Raw genomic sequence first — 12,062 nt, forward strand, 5'->3', positions numbered from 1 at the left:
GTAACTGTATCTTTCAAAACATTATTTCCGGTTCATATTTTACAACATCACACTTGATATATTGACATACCCTCGTTTGAAAGGTGTTTTCCCCTACCTCTAGATTCTATGTCTGTCGTGCTGTTTTCAAGTTTAAGGAAGTGGTGGTTTTAGAAGTTACATCTTAGCTGTGTGTAAAAAAAAAAAAAAAATTTTGTATTGCAGTGTCCCAGGAGCTTTTGCTGACAATTCCAGTTTCCGAACGAAACATTTGGGCAATGGTGAGGGCTTCACTCCCTTGTCTGATTTGCTGTCAACCATGAACGGACGGATGTGATGCCTGCTGGCCAAAAGGGTGAGTGAACATTTACGATTATTCGTCTGAAAGTTCATCAGACTAAATGTTGGCTGAAGGGGTCCTGCACGGTGCAGGAAACTGAAAAAAGGTCCCAAATTCATCAGAACAATTACACTGAAGATGAGAGACTCTCGTTTCGAAAGAAGAGTCACCCTGTCATTGTTTAGTGGTATAACCTTTTTGGATAACTTGGGCAATGATCTTAGGATTTATAAGAGACATAATAGGGCACGGGAGAACTTTTTTTGTTTGTGTGATTCTTTTACGCATACACCGAAGGGCGGCCTACCTAGATTACGAGCTACGTGCGCAGTTGAAAGAGTAATTGCTTTTCTGGTCCCATTAAAACTTGGTGATAAAATGAACCACCTTGAAATAAGACAATAATAACCTCATCTTGAGTTGTGGGTGGTGGTGGGAGATTTAAGTCTGATTTGTTCATTGAGGAAGTCCCATCGCAAGCCTTCCACATGACTGGGGCTCTTGAAAAAGTTAAAAGGTTGGGAACTGTGGACTCTCAGATTTTCAGAAAGACTTGTGAGCACTTTTTTCTAGCATAGTTCTCCTCATCAGGTTATTCATCGTAATTTTTAGGGGGAAGTTAGAAGGGACGTGATGCTCTTTTTCTGTAGATTTGATGGCGTCTGTCATGTTCTTCAGAACTCACGGGCTCCCCTGTAGTAATGAATGAACAATTGTGACTCGCCTTTATCAGAGACAAGAATTGGTTGAGGCCAGGTGTTTTGGGTAAAAACTCTGACATCATTCAATGGTAGCTTTGTCATAAAACGAGGTCAGCTTTATAGGGAACCATTTGGTTTCAGTTTTATAGTGAATGGCATTTAATGATAAGAACCATTGGCATAAACTCATCTTGTTTGTCTTAGTGGAGTTGTATTTGAAACAGATTCTATTTAATGGAGGGAAGTGTAGTGAAGTAGAAAGAACACTGTATTAGAAATTGGGAGACCTGATAGCTAGCTGACATGGGGCAAGTTGGTCTGTTTTGATTTCCTATGTTTAAAATAAAGCAGGTAGGTTAGAGTGTCGTGTTTGTCAGTGCTAACAAGGCCCTAGAAGTTGGCTGTTTAAATCCCCTCACTTTACAGATGGAGAATCTGCAGCCCAGAGAGTCTGATGGAGATGTCCATGTCCCTGGGCTAGGTCAGAGCTGTATCCCAGGTTATTTTATCCTCAGTGATTCTCTCTAGCTTATCTCAATTACAGAGGTTGTGACATCCAAGCCCCGCAATTTTGTAAACCTTCTTTGCTGGTATGTGTCTCTTTAAGATGTTGTTTTGCATTTCGCTGTTTGGGCCAGCTTTTTAAAGATTTTACAGTTAGAGGTCATTTTGACAAATCCTTCCCATTTCATAGATGAAAAGAGCCCTGCTGAAGCAGCCAGCCCGAATATCAGGCTCAAAGAGCCCGTGGGCTTTAAAATTCACTTCCACTTAGGCTAGTTTGGTCTCTGACTGCTTGTCCTTTGCATTTCATTCTGCTGGAGCTGGAGATAGAGGAAAAACAGAGCCTTATATCTTCCTTACCGTATTCTTTCATGGCAAGAAATAAAGCAAGTAGAAACCTGTAACACATAAGGCAAGGGTGTACACCATGAAAATTAATAGTTAATGGACTCATGGAACTTTAGATCTGTTAGGGTGCTTTGATCATCTTATGGGGTGGTCCTGGGCAAGTCCTGTGCTTCTTTCTCCTGTGAAGTTCTTCTGAGGTTTTCTATTGCTAACCAGCTATGATAGACTTCTGTGAGTGGTCTGTAGACCAGTGAGCAGATAGCAGACATTATAAAAAGTTATATCTTTGGGGATCCGGGTAGAGTTGAGAACAAAGCCTGAGTCTGTCTCGTGTAAACATGAGAATTCAAAGAAGTGGTTGGAATTCTGCTGAAGGTATTGAAATAGCAACAAACTCAGGTTTGAGGTTACCTGTCATCTCTGTCTTCAGTACTGAGAGAGTCTGACTCAGTGTCACTGTCATAAATTGATGTATGAAATTGAACAAAACCACATGAATGGATTTATTGAAGACTAGGCTCATTTTATTCATTAATTTCATTTGGGTAAGGCCTGCTGTGTGAAAGATCAATCTGAAGAACTGTAATGAAAATGATATCTCTTGAATTGATAAAATACAGTTAGGCCCAGTCGATTACCAGTTTTTTCTAAACAAGGAAACGCTTTGTATTTATCCGATTGTAATCAATTTGCCTTCACTGTATTTTTAGTAGGAAGTGGAGATCCCTGAAATCTGATGAACTGGAGTATGTGTTCTGATTCTTTATGATTGTTTATCCTCAGAGCACACCTTCGAGGTTCGATTAAAGGACTGATTCTCTTCCTCTGTGATGCACTAACCTGGCCTGCGAAGCACTATATGTCTGTCTGATAGCTAGTTCATCCTTCTGTTGTTGTCAAAAACGTATGCATAGTCCTACGGCTTTTAGAACTTTACAGTTTATCGAGTAAGCAAAAGAAGCATCAGTTAATTGTTCCAGCTGATACCTTGGAGTCTTTAGGCACGAAATCAAGTCCAATTCTGAGTGAAATGTTTCATGGTAAGTGACCTCGTGATAGAACAAGGTCCCAGTCCCAGCAGTAGACAGCTAGAACAACAGATCTCCTCACTCCGGTGCAAAGAAACAAAGCCATATGATAAAAGGTTTACGCAAGTAGATCATCATGGCAGAATTTCAGGTTCAGGTAATGTACTCAATTTATGTTGGTGATAACCATGCTTGCATAATAAATTAGCTTAGGGGCAGGATACAGAGAAAGAAGGGCTGAGCACTTGAGACGTCTCTGTGATGTGATTCTTTAATGCCCTCGCCAGCAGGGAATCAGAGTTGGCTCCTGTTTCCCCCGGCGTGAAGCTTTAGTTGATGTTGGTACCTATCTGATGCACATCACGAGACTCCAGGAGTGAAGACCGGCTAAGTCTGTGCATATTTAATAGGCAGTTAGCCACAGTGTTATTAATAAATGTGACAATAACAGTCTGGGTTTGCATAGAGTTTTCTCTAGAAAAGTTGACTGTAGACGGCAGATACGTTGGCTTGTTTGTCAGCCTGTGCCTCGGCATTGCCTTGTTCCTCCCAGTAAACCGTCGCTTGCTGGTGGATCTGGGATAAGAGTATAAGACTCATGCAGCATTGTTTCGTCACCGGTTGTTTTTCCTTATTTGCCTACAGTTCCTCTTTGGGTCTCTCTCATAAACAAATGCCTAGCTTTTGACCTACTAGAAAGAGGTAAAAACACAGAAAATAATCCTTCTCGTTTAAGGCTTGATAGTGGGCTACTTGGTGGCTGGAAGTTCCTGGATTTCTTCATAAAACTGAAGACTGTGGATTTTGGTCATTGGTTTTGGGGTGGGGTGTGGCAGTGGTGCAGCTTCCGGGAGGAGGTGGGGCAGGTAGCAGGCGTCTGGGAACAGGAAGGCTTGCAGGTGGGCTCCCCTTCTCAGCCGCCTTGTGCGGGAAGCTGTCAGTGGGCCAAGCCACTTTGTTGTGCTGAAACTTCCAGTCCCTGAAATTTTGACTTTGAAAAGTAATTTTAACAATTTAATAAACTACATAATATGTTTTATAAGCTGGGGCGAATGATCTTAAGTTTTTTGGTCTCTTTCATAACACAATGAACCTAATATTGGTAAAAATACAGATCTTCACTCACGCCATAAAGACAGCCTAGATTTAATAAGCAGTTATGAGTGCTGGCAGCTGCCTATCAGATTGTATAACTTGGACTCCAGCACGGGAAGACAGTGTCAACTTACATTTTATCTGGGAAGTATTTTTGAGGCGTTTATTTTGCTTCTCTCTCTCCAGTCCCTAACCTAATACAAGTAATGTAATTGGCTGACTATTTTCCACATAGCTAATTGGCTAGGGGCCAAGGGGGAAACCATTGTCTGGCTTGATGATGATCAGAAATTAACATGACATTTACGTGGAGGTAATGGAATATGTTAGTAATGCCCTAATTCAGGATGGTGAGAGGAAGAGTGTCCATCCTTCCCCACCGGTAAGCCGTGGGAGGAGTTCTGATGATGGTGAAAGAACCTCCAAGCCCCCTTCCCTCCCACAGCCCCCACCCAGTACCTCACAGCAGTGGCTAGCCAGTCTCTATGTCACATTTACTGTTAAATTCTTCCCATAGAACTGTAAGACAAACTAATGAATTATTCCATTTGTCAATTCAAAAAGAAAATCCGCCAACTACTATTGTAAGATTAAATTCCAATTAGAAGATTGCATTTAATTCGGAAGCTGTAACATTGTTTTAATGAATTCTCTTGGAGGTGACAGTTTATGTGAGATATATTTATATGGTGTAGGTAGATATCAATTCATTGGATAATGTTAAACATGTTACTTCATATATAGTAGCTGTGAAATTTATTTCTTCTCTAGTTATGTCCCCGAGGAGGTAGAGTCAGATGAAAAAACATATCTTCAGAGAAAGAACTCTTTCTGTCCTTTCAGATACTTGCTCTAAAACAGCCTTTTCTCACTTTTAGTTAAAAAAAAAAATCTGTTAAATTTCTGCATTAACTGAATTTATGATTCTTGGTGTATGCTATTTATAAAATTGAATATAGGTTTTATGATATAGGAAATTAGTCTAGGAATGAGAATATGATCCAATTTTGTAATAAAGGTAATCTGCATTTATATTGCAGATATTTTCCATTTCTGTCTAAGCCCCTTATGGGATTATACACACATTTTTCTGGACATACAAATTCACTGTGAACTTTTAATGTAGCGGGCAGGCTTTTGTTCCCCTGACCTCTGCACAAAGCATCGAATCCTTTGCCTAAATCAAAAGTGGCAAACGTTCTTGACAGACTTTCGATTTTATAATTCCCCCACCCCTGCCCATCCCTGTGCCCCTGGCAGACATCACTAATTGATCACATTCTCTCCTCTGCTCAGTGTGGGTGTGGCCTCAGAATTTCTCCACTTAAATTCTTGGAGGCAAGCTTACCAATTCACCACTTACATGAGTGTGGTCAGAATCACGTCAGGCAAGTAGCTTTTGACTAGTCTTTGTAGTTTGTCTTTGTATATCCTATACTTACCCCAATATCTGGCACACAGTGGTTAAATGTGTGTTATATTAATGAGAAGATCTTACGCACAGTTCTGGCGATTATGTGGTTGTGTAACCACATAATTGGATTTTTGACATCACGTGTATACCGTATTTGTATGGTTTGGTAGGCAGTTTATTTCCTACCTTTTAGCTGGTTTGGGGGTTATGTGTATGAAACATTATAGTCTTGTAGGGTTTTTTTTTTTTTCCAATTTATGTAACTTTGGAAAAGACAGGAAAGAGACTCTCCTCACCCTCTTGTTACCTGTGCATTAACTCAGGCTCAGACACAGCAAGGAAAGTGGTGGGGTGAAAGGTAAACTGAGACTTTCCCTCTCCGAGTGCAGTTTCTTTCTTAAAGGGAGGGGCACACGCATGTACCAGGTGCTGACCGGTGCAGGGCAAGTTTCTTGCAATTTCCTTTCGCATATTAATCTTGGTTTTTATCAATACACTGAAGCAAGCGGTACCAGGGAGGAAGGCATTCAGCTATTATATTTCAAATGATACCTTCCGTGATGTAAAATTCTAGGAACTTCAGCTGCATGGCATGTTGTTTTTGAAAATAATCGGTTTTCTCTTCACTTGGTTCAAATAATGCTTGGAGGCTAAGAGAAGGAAATTTCCATTCAGTTTATACGCAGGCTGCTGCCCTACGCTGTTGAGAACTGCCATCCTTTTAATTCCTCCTTAAAAGAAAAATGAGCAGTTAACATATTGAAGTACCATTTAGTTAATGTGCATTGTCATTTCATTTCAACGTATTGTTTGATTGTTTGTGTTGGTCATGGTAACCAGACTTCTGGAAAGTGGTTGTGAACGTGTGAATTGGTAACCTGTTGGGCCATATTTGTAGGATATGGTTGGCTTTGGTCAAGGATGCCAAAATCTGTGAGCCCCATTATGGTCTGTTCTGGGGGTGGCTCTTGGATTTTCTGTACACAGTGTTTGTTCCATGCGACTCCAACCAAGTGATTGGAAGAGGCTCATGAGATGAAATCTTTTTCATCCCTCCTCGTATTCTGTGAGGTTTTAGTAATATTTGTACCGAGTAATTATAGCAGCCAGTCATCGGGCATTTATTTTTCCTGCAGTGGTTGGATATCATGTTAGGTATCTCATGTCATTCTAACAGCGTCTCTGTGCCCTGGATATTATTATTCTGGTTTTATTGTTGAGAAGACAGAAGCTCAGTGTCTAAGTTACTACTCAGGATCACACAGCAGGTTCTACAAGTGGGTTTTACCTCAAGGTAGGCCAGTTTCAAAGCCTGTGTCTTAACCAGGAGGGCATGCTACGTCCTCATCTTTGATTCCATGGTTCTCCAAGGGCCTTTGATTTAGGCAAGGAAGATTTTGTAGCTTCTAGTTGTCTTTGTGGAAGAAATGGACTCCAACTCATTTAAAATGGCAGCTTAAGCTACACACAGGATTTTTTTTTTTTTTTGCGGTACGCAGGCTTCTCACTGCTGTGGCCTCTCCGGTTGCGGAGCACAGGCTCTGGACACGCAGGCTCAGCGGCCATGGCTCACGGGCCCAGCCGCTCCGCGGCACGTGGGATCTTCCCGGACCGGGGCACGAACCCATGTCCCCTGCATCAGCAGGCGGACTCTCAACTACTGTGCCACCAGGGAAGCCCTACACACAGGATTTTTATAGGACCAGTGATTTTAAAAAAAATGGGAATAACTTCTTCCAAAAAATTTTTCAAAAATATTCCTTACTCTCCGGCCTTTTCCTCTAAATCTAAAATCTCCCAGTTTCATGCAGTTGGGCTCAGTGTTGCGTATTTCCTTCAGGTCCTCTTCTAAAATAAAGATGCTTTTGGCAATGGTGGCTCATGGAGTTCCTGTTATCCGAGGAGAGGAGTTTTCTTCTTTGATACAGTATAAACAGGCAACATAGGACTGGCAGGACCGCTGATCCAGAGAACGTGTGCAGGAAGGGAAAACCTGCGCTCCCAGGCTTTTGTGCCCAGGGCCAGAGCCAGGCATTGACAAGGTCAGGTCTGCCACTTTGTCAAGCGCATTTAGGCCCCTCGTCTATGGGCCGCAGGGACTTCTGTCCATCCAGGATAGACTTGCAGGCTAGAGCGCCAGGAGGCTAGTTTCAGGTATGCTCTGTGGAATTTTTCTTACAACATGTGTATTCAGTTATTATTAAAGGGATTTTTTTCTCCATATTTTTTAATGTTGCATATTGGATTGTGTAAAGGTGAAATGACATGTTTCCTTTACATCTTTCAGAAAAGAAAAAATGGAACATAATCTTGATCTTCTAGAGTATGGGCGGTGGGCATATGGGGTTCATGATCACTATTTTCTCTACTTCTTTATATAGTTGACCACTTTTCATAATAAAAAAGGTGTGTGCATTGGGGAGGGGGCAGTGGGGGGCTGATCTAGCTCATTATCTAGCCTGGTGTTGAGAAACCAGTCACTGGGTAGAACCTGACAGACTCCTCTGTCCTCCACACCACCTTGGGCAGCCCTCAGTTGCTGGTGTAATTTAATTGATACGGAGTCTTAGGGCGAGGAGATGCTAACCGAATCGGCCAAGAGTTGAAGTAATTTTCTGGACAATACAGATAAAAATGACTTTACCTGACATACAAGCCTTCCCTGACTAACCTATAAAAAATGACAGTGGTTGAATAGCTGTCATAACTGAGCACATGTGACATGCCAGGGGCTATGATACACCGGTTATAGATTTTCTCTCTAGTCCTCCAGTGGGCAGTGTTTGGAAGGGAGTACAGGGGACCTGAACCGAGGGCCCACTGGACTTTCTTCTCTTCTACCTCCAAGTCCTTGGGCTGTGTTCTTCAGCGTGTGATCCAGAGGCTACCTGAATCATGTTAAGTATAGATTTTCAGGCCCACATCCAGGTCCAGGCCTAGAGCTTGGGCTCTGAATTAGAGAAGATAAACTCATGTCCTAGTCCCAGGCCTCACTGTTAGGGTTACCTTGGCCAAGTCAAGGCTGCTCTCCAAATGTCAGTCTCCTCCTCTGCAAAATGGGGACAATGGTAGCATCTACCTTGTTGGCTGTGAAAAGTCCTTAATACAGTGCTTGGCGCCCAGTAAGCACTAGGTATGTGTTACGTGAAACTATATTTTAACCTTTTTGAGACGTTTGCAAATACCCTGACATAACTGGGAATGTTAAAGATGTAGCAGTTAATGCTCCAGGTGGCACTCTTTGGTGGATATAATTTAAACCTCATATATCCTAGAAGCATTTTTTTGGTAATTATTAAAAACATTTAAAAAATCAGTATTAGAGTTTTTTACATAGATGCCTGAAAAAGAATTCTGTCACCGAAGTGTATAAGAGTTGACATGTATAAATATGCAGTTAGACAGTTTCAAAAAACATGTATTATTTACTGATCAATGTAGTGTCTCCTTTGGAGCCATTACACTCAGTCATTTCCTGTCAATCTCTCCAGGCTGTTATAATCAGACTATGGATATGCATATTAAGATACAAGAAAGTTGTTGTGCATGTGTGGTGGCAGCTTTTTAATTGTTCATAATGTTGCTGCTTTAAAAAAGGTATCAGGCTAGTTTCCTCTTACGATGGTTAATAGTCATCAGAATTGCAGGAGGGATTAGTGGAGCTGAAACTCAGGATGGGGGAGCACGAGGGGCGCTGGTGCTGACCAGGGGCGTCTGTGCTTCCAGGCAGTGCCCTGAGACAGGGAAGAGCTTTTTATCTGATCCTGGTGCTGAGTTCATGGAGATTCCTTTTACTCTTCTTGCTACTGTGTTTCTTTGGAAAAGTTTTATAATTAAAAAATGCTTCTGTATGTGTGTGATGGTAGAAGGGTCATCTAACTTCTCTGTTGATGACGGGGATCAACAAACTTTTCCTGAGCCAGAGAGTAAATATTTTGAGGTTTGCAGTCTACCTGGTCTGTTACAACTACTCGCCTCTGTTGTAGTGCGCCAGCAGCCGTAGGCAATTCGTACGTGAATGAGCGTGGCTGTGTTTCCAATAACATTCGTTTCCAGATGTTTGAACTTCGTGTCATTTCCACAGGTCACTAAAGAGCAGCAGTAGTTTTATTTTTTCCCAACCCTTTAAGAACGTAAAAACTACTTGTAGCTCATGAGTGTAGGGTTCCATTTGGCTCCAGGGCCCGTGGTTTGTAGAGACGATGGAGCGTAAAGCAGTGGTGAGGATTCAGTCCTTTGTTCTAGCTCTGTGACGATGCTTGGGCCTGATCATTTGCTCTCCAGTTTCTGATGAAATAATAGCATCAGCTTTTGTTCACATTTCATCTTGAGATAGTCTTGTCCTGTGTGATTGGATTATTTATTGATTTAGAGTGAAATTTAGTGAGGGTCTCTTTCCCCTTTCCTTTATTTAAGACAAGAAAAATATGAACCTGAAATAAAAGTGAGGCGGAGGGTAAAAGATGAAGTGAAAGGGAAAACAAGTCCCAGAAAAAAAGTGGACTCAGAAATTGACATATAAGATCTATATCCTCTTCAGCACCGGTGTTTTCTCATAGATGTTGGGTATCTCACCAGTGGAATTAAGGTTAAATTTCTCGAGTCACAAATGGACATTTTTGAAAATTTAAGAGTTAGGTATTACTTAAATATATATATATTATATATGAAATATGTAGCAGAATACTATTAGCACGTCAGTGCAGTTTCTCTGATACTACTACTTAAATGCAACATTTAATAAAATTGAGAGGTTTAAGGAAAAATATAAGAATTATTTACAAGTGGTTCTTGGGCACAACAACACTCTTAGAGTTGGTTGAATGATTAAAACAGGGTTTTTTTTTTCCCCCTAAATATCTCTTATTTTATCTTGAAGGAAGAATAGAGACCAGGAGGCATATAATGTGTATCATTTGATTTTCCCTAAAGAAATGGCTGGAGACCAGAATGATAAAAAATGAGACAGAAGTAGACTCACAGACATAGAAAGCAAACGTATGGTTACCAAAGGGGAAAAGGGTTGAGGGAGGGATAAATTAGGAGTTTGATAAAAAGAGAACTACCATATGACCCAGCAATCCCACTACTGGGCTTGTACCGTGAGAAAATCATAATTCAAAAAGAGACATGTACCACAGTGTTCATTGCAGCTCTATTTACAATAGCCAGGACATGGAAGCAACCTAAATGTCCATCAGCAGATGACTGGATAAAGGAGATGTGGCACATATACAATGGAATATTACTCAGCCATAAAAAGGAACAAAATTGAGTTATTTGTAGTGAGGTGGATGGACCTAGAGTCTGTCATACAGAGTGAAGTAAGTCAGAAAGAGAAAAACAAATACCGTATGCTAACGCATATATATGGAATCTAAAAAAATGGTACTGATGAACCTAGTGGCAGGGCAGGAATAAAGACGCAGATGTAGAGAACAGACTTGAGGACACAGGGAGGGGGAAGGGTAAGCTGGGACAAAGAGAGTGGCATTAACATATATACACTACCAAATGTAAAATAGCTAGCTAGTGGGAAGCAGCCGCATAGCACAGGGAGATCAGCTCAGTGCTTTGTGACCACCTAGAGGGGTGGGATTGGGAGGGTGGGAGGGAGGCTCAAGAGGGAGGGGATATGGGGATATATGTATACGTATAGCTGATTCGCTTTGTTGTACAGCAGAAACTAGCACACCATTGTAAAGCATTTATACTCCGATAAAGATGTGAAAAAATTAGGTGTTTGATATTAAAATATACACATCACTGTTTATAAAATAGATAACCAACAAGGACCTATATGCAATATCTTGTAATAACCTTTAATGGACAAGAATCTAAAAAAGAAAATATATACATATATACACATATACATATACATATGTTATACATATATACGTATAATTCAATCACTTTGCTGTACACCTGTGTACACTTTGCTGTACACAACAGAATGTTGCACATCAGCTATATTTCAAATTTTTTTTTTAAATTAAAATGAGTGTGAGCGTTCCGGAGAGAAGATGCCTCGTCTTACCTTGTAAACAGGTGGGGGAGTCAGGGCCAGGGGAGCCGTGGGGAAGAGTGGGTTCGGCAGTGGGGCATTTTCATAGCCTGGAGGCCGAGGTATAAGACAGCATCGAGGCGGAGAAAATATAGGACCAGAGAAGAGAAATGATCAAGGATGTTTTCCAAGAAAGGTCTAGGAGAATAATCTAGAAGATTATTTCTTTCTCAAGTATCATGATAAAACTTACTGGGATGTGAAGGAATGAGTTTCTGGTTTTTCAGCAAGCCAGCCCTTATGATGGGATGCCAAAGTATGGTGGTTGCAGTTGGGGAATAAACATCTAGAAAAGACGACGAACCCTTGAGATGCAAATACGTTTTCACATAAATGTCCATTGTAATAGAAAATGGGAGGAAGTGAGAGAGAGAGAATACAACGAAGGTAGAATTGTGTTGAAAGCCTTGCACATGGTTAGTTTATCGTTTTGTTGTTGTTGTTAAATGAAAAATAAACATATTCCAGGATGCAGAACCAAGATGTAGGACCTTGAATGTATAATGAACAGCTAAATGTGGTGATTAAAAACACAGGATATCGGTGAGAAAACTCAGGTTTGAATCCTGGCTCTGCCACTTACTATCAG

At 41.0% G+C, this 12,062-nt stretch overlaps 1 protein-coding gene across 3 annotated transcripts in view; it reads left to right on the forward strand.

Moving 5' to 3' along the window:
- The first annotated feature begins 221 nt into the window (after positions 1–221).
- FOXP1 (forkhead box P1) overlaps positions 222–12,062 on the forward strand; it is a 502,464-nt gene continuing 490,623 nt past the window's right edge. Inside the window, exon 1 of one of the 3 annotated variants that reach the window (XM_049715811.1) lies at positions 222–334. The gene's annotated coding sequence lies outside the window, so the exon portion shown is untranslated. The remainder of the gene's footprint in view (positions 335–12,062) is intronic. The other 2 variants (XM_033424880.2, XM_049715807.1) reach the window with 2 other exon arrangements.

Source organism: Orcinus orca, chromosome 10 (genome assembly GCF_937001465.1).
Source record: "Orcinus orca chromosome 10, mOrcOrc1.1, whole genome shotgun sequence".
NCBI classification, from domain to species: Eukaryota; Metazoa; Chordata; class Mammalia; order Artiodactyla; family Delphinidae; genus Orcinus; species Orcinus orca.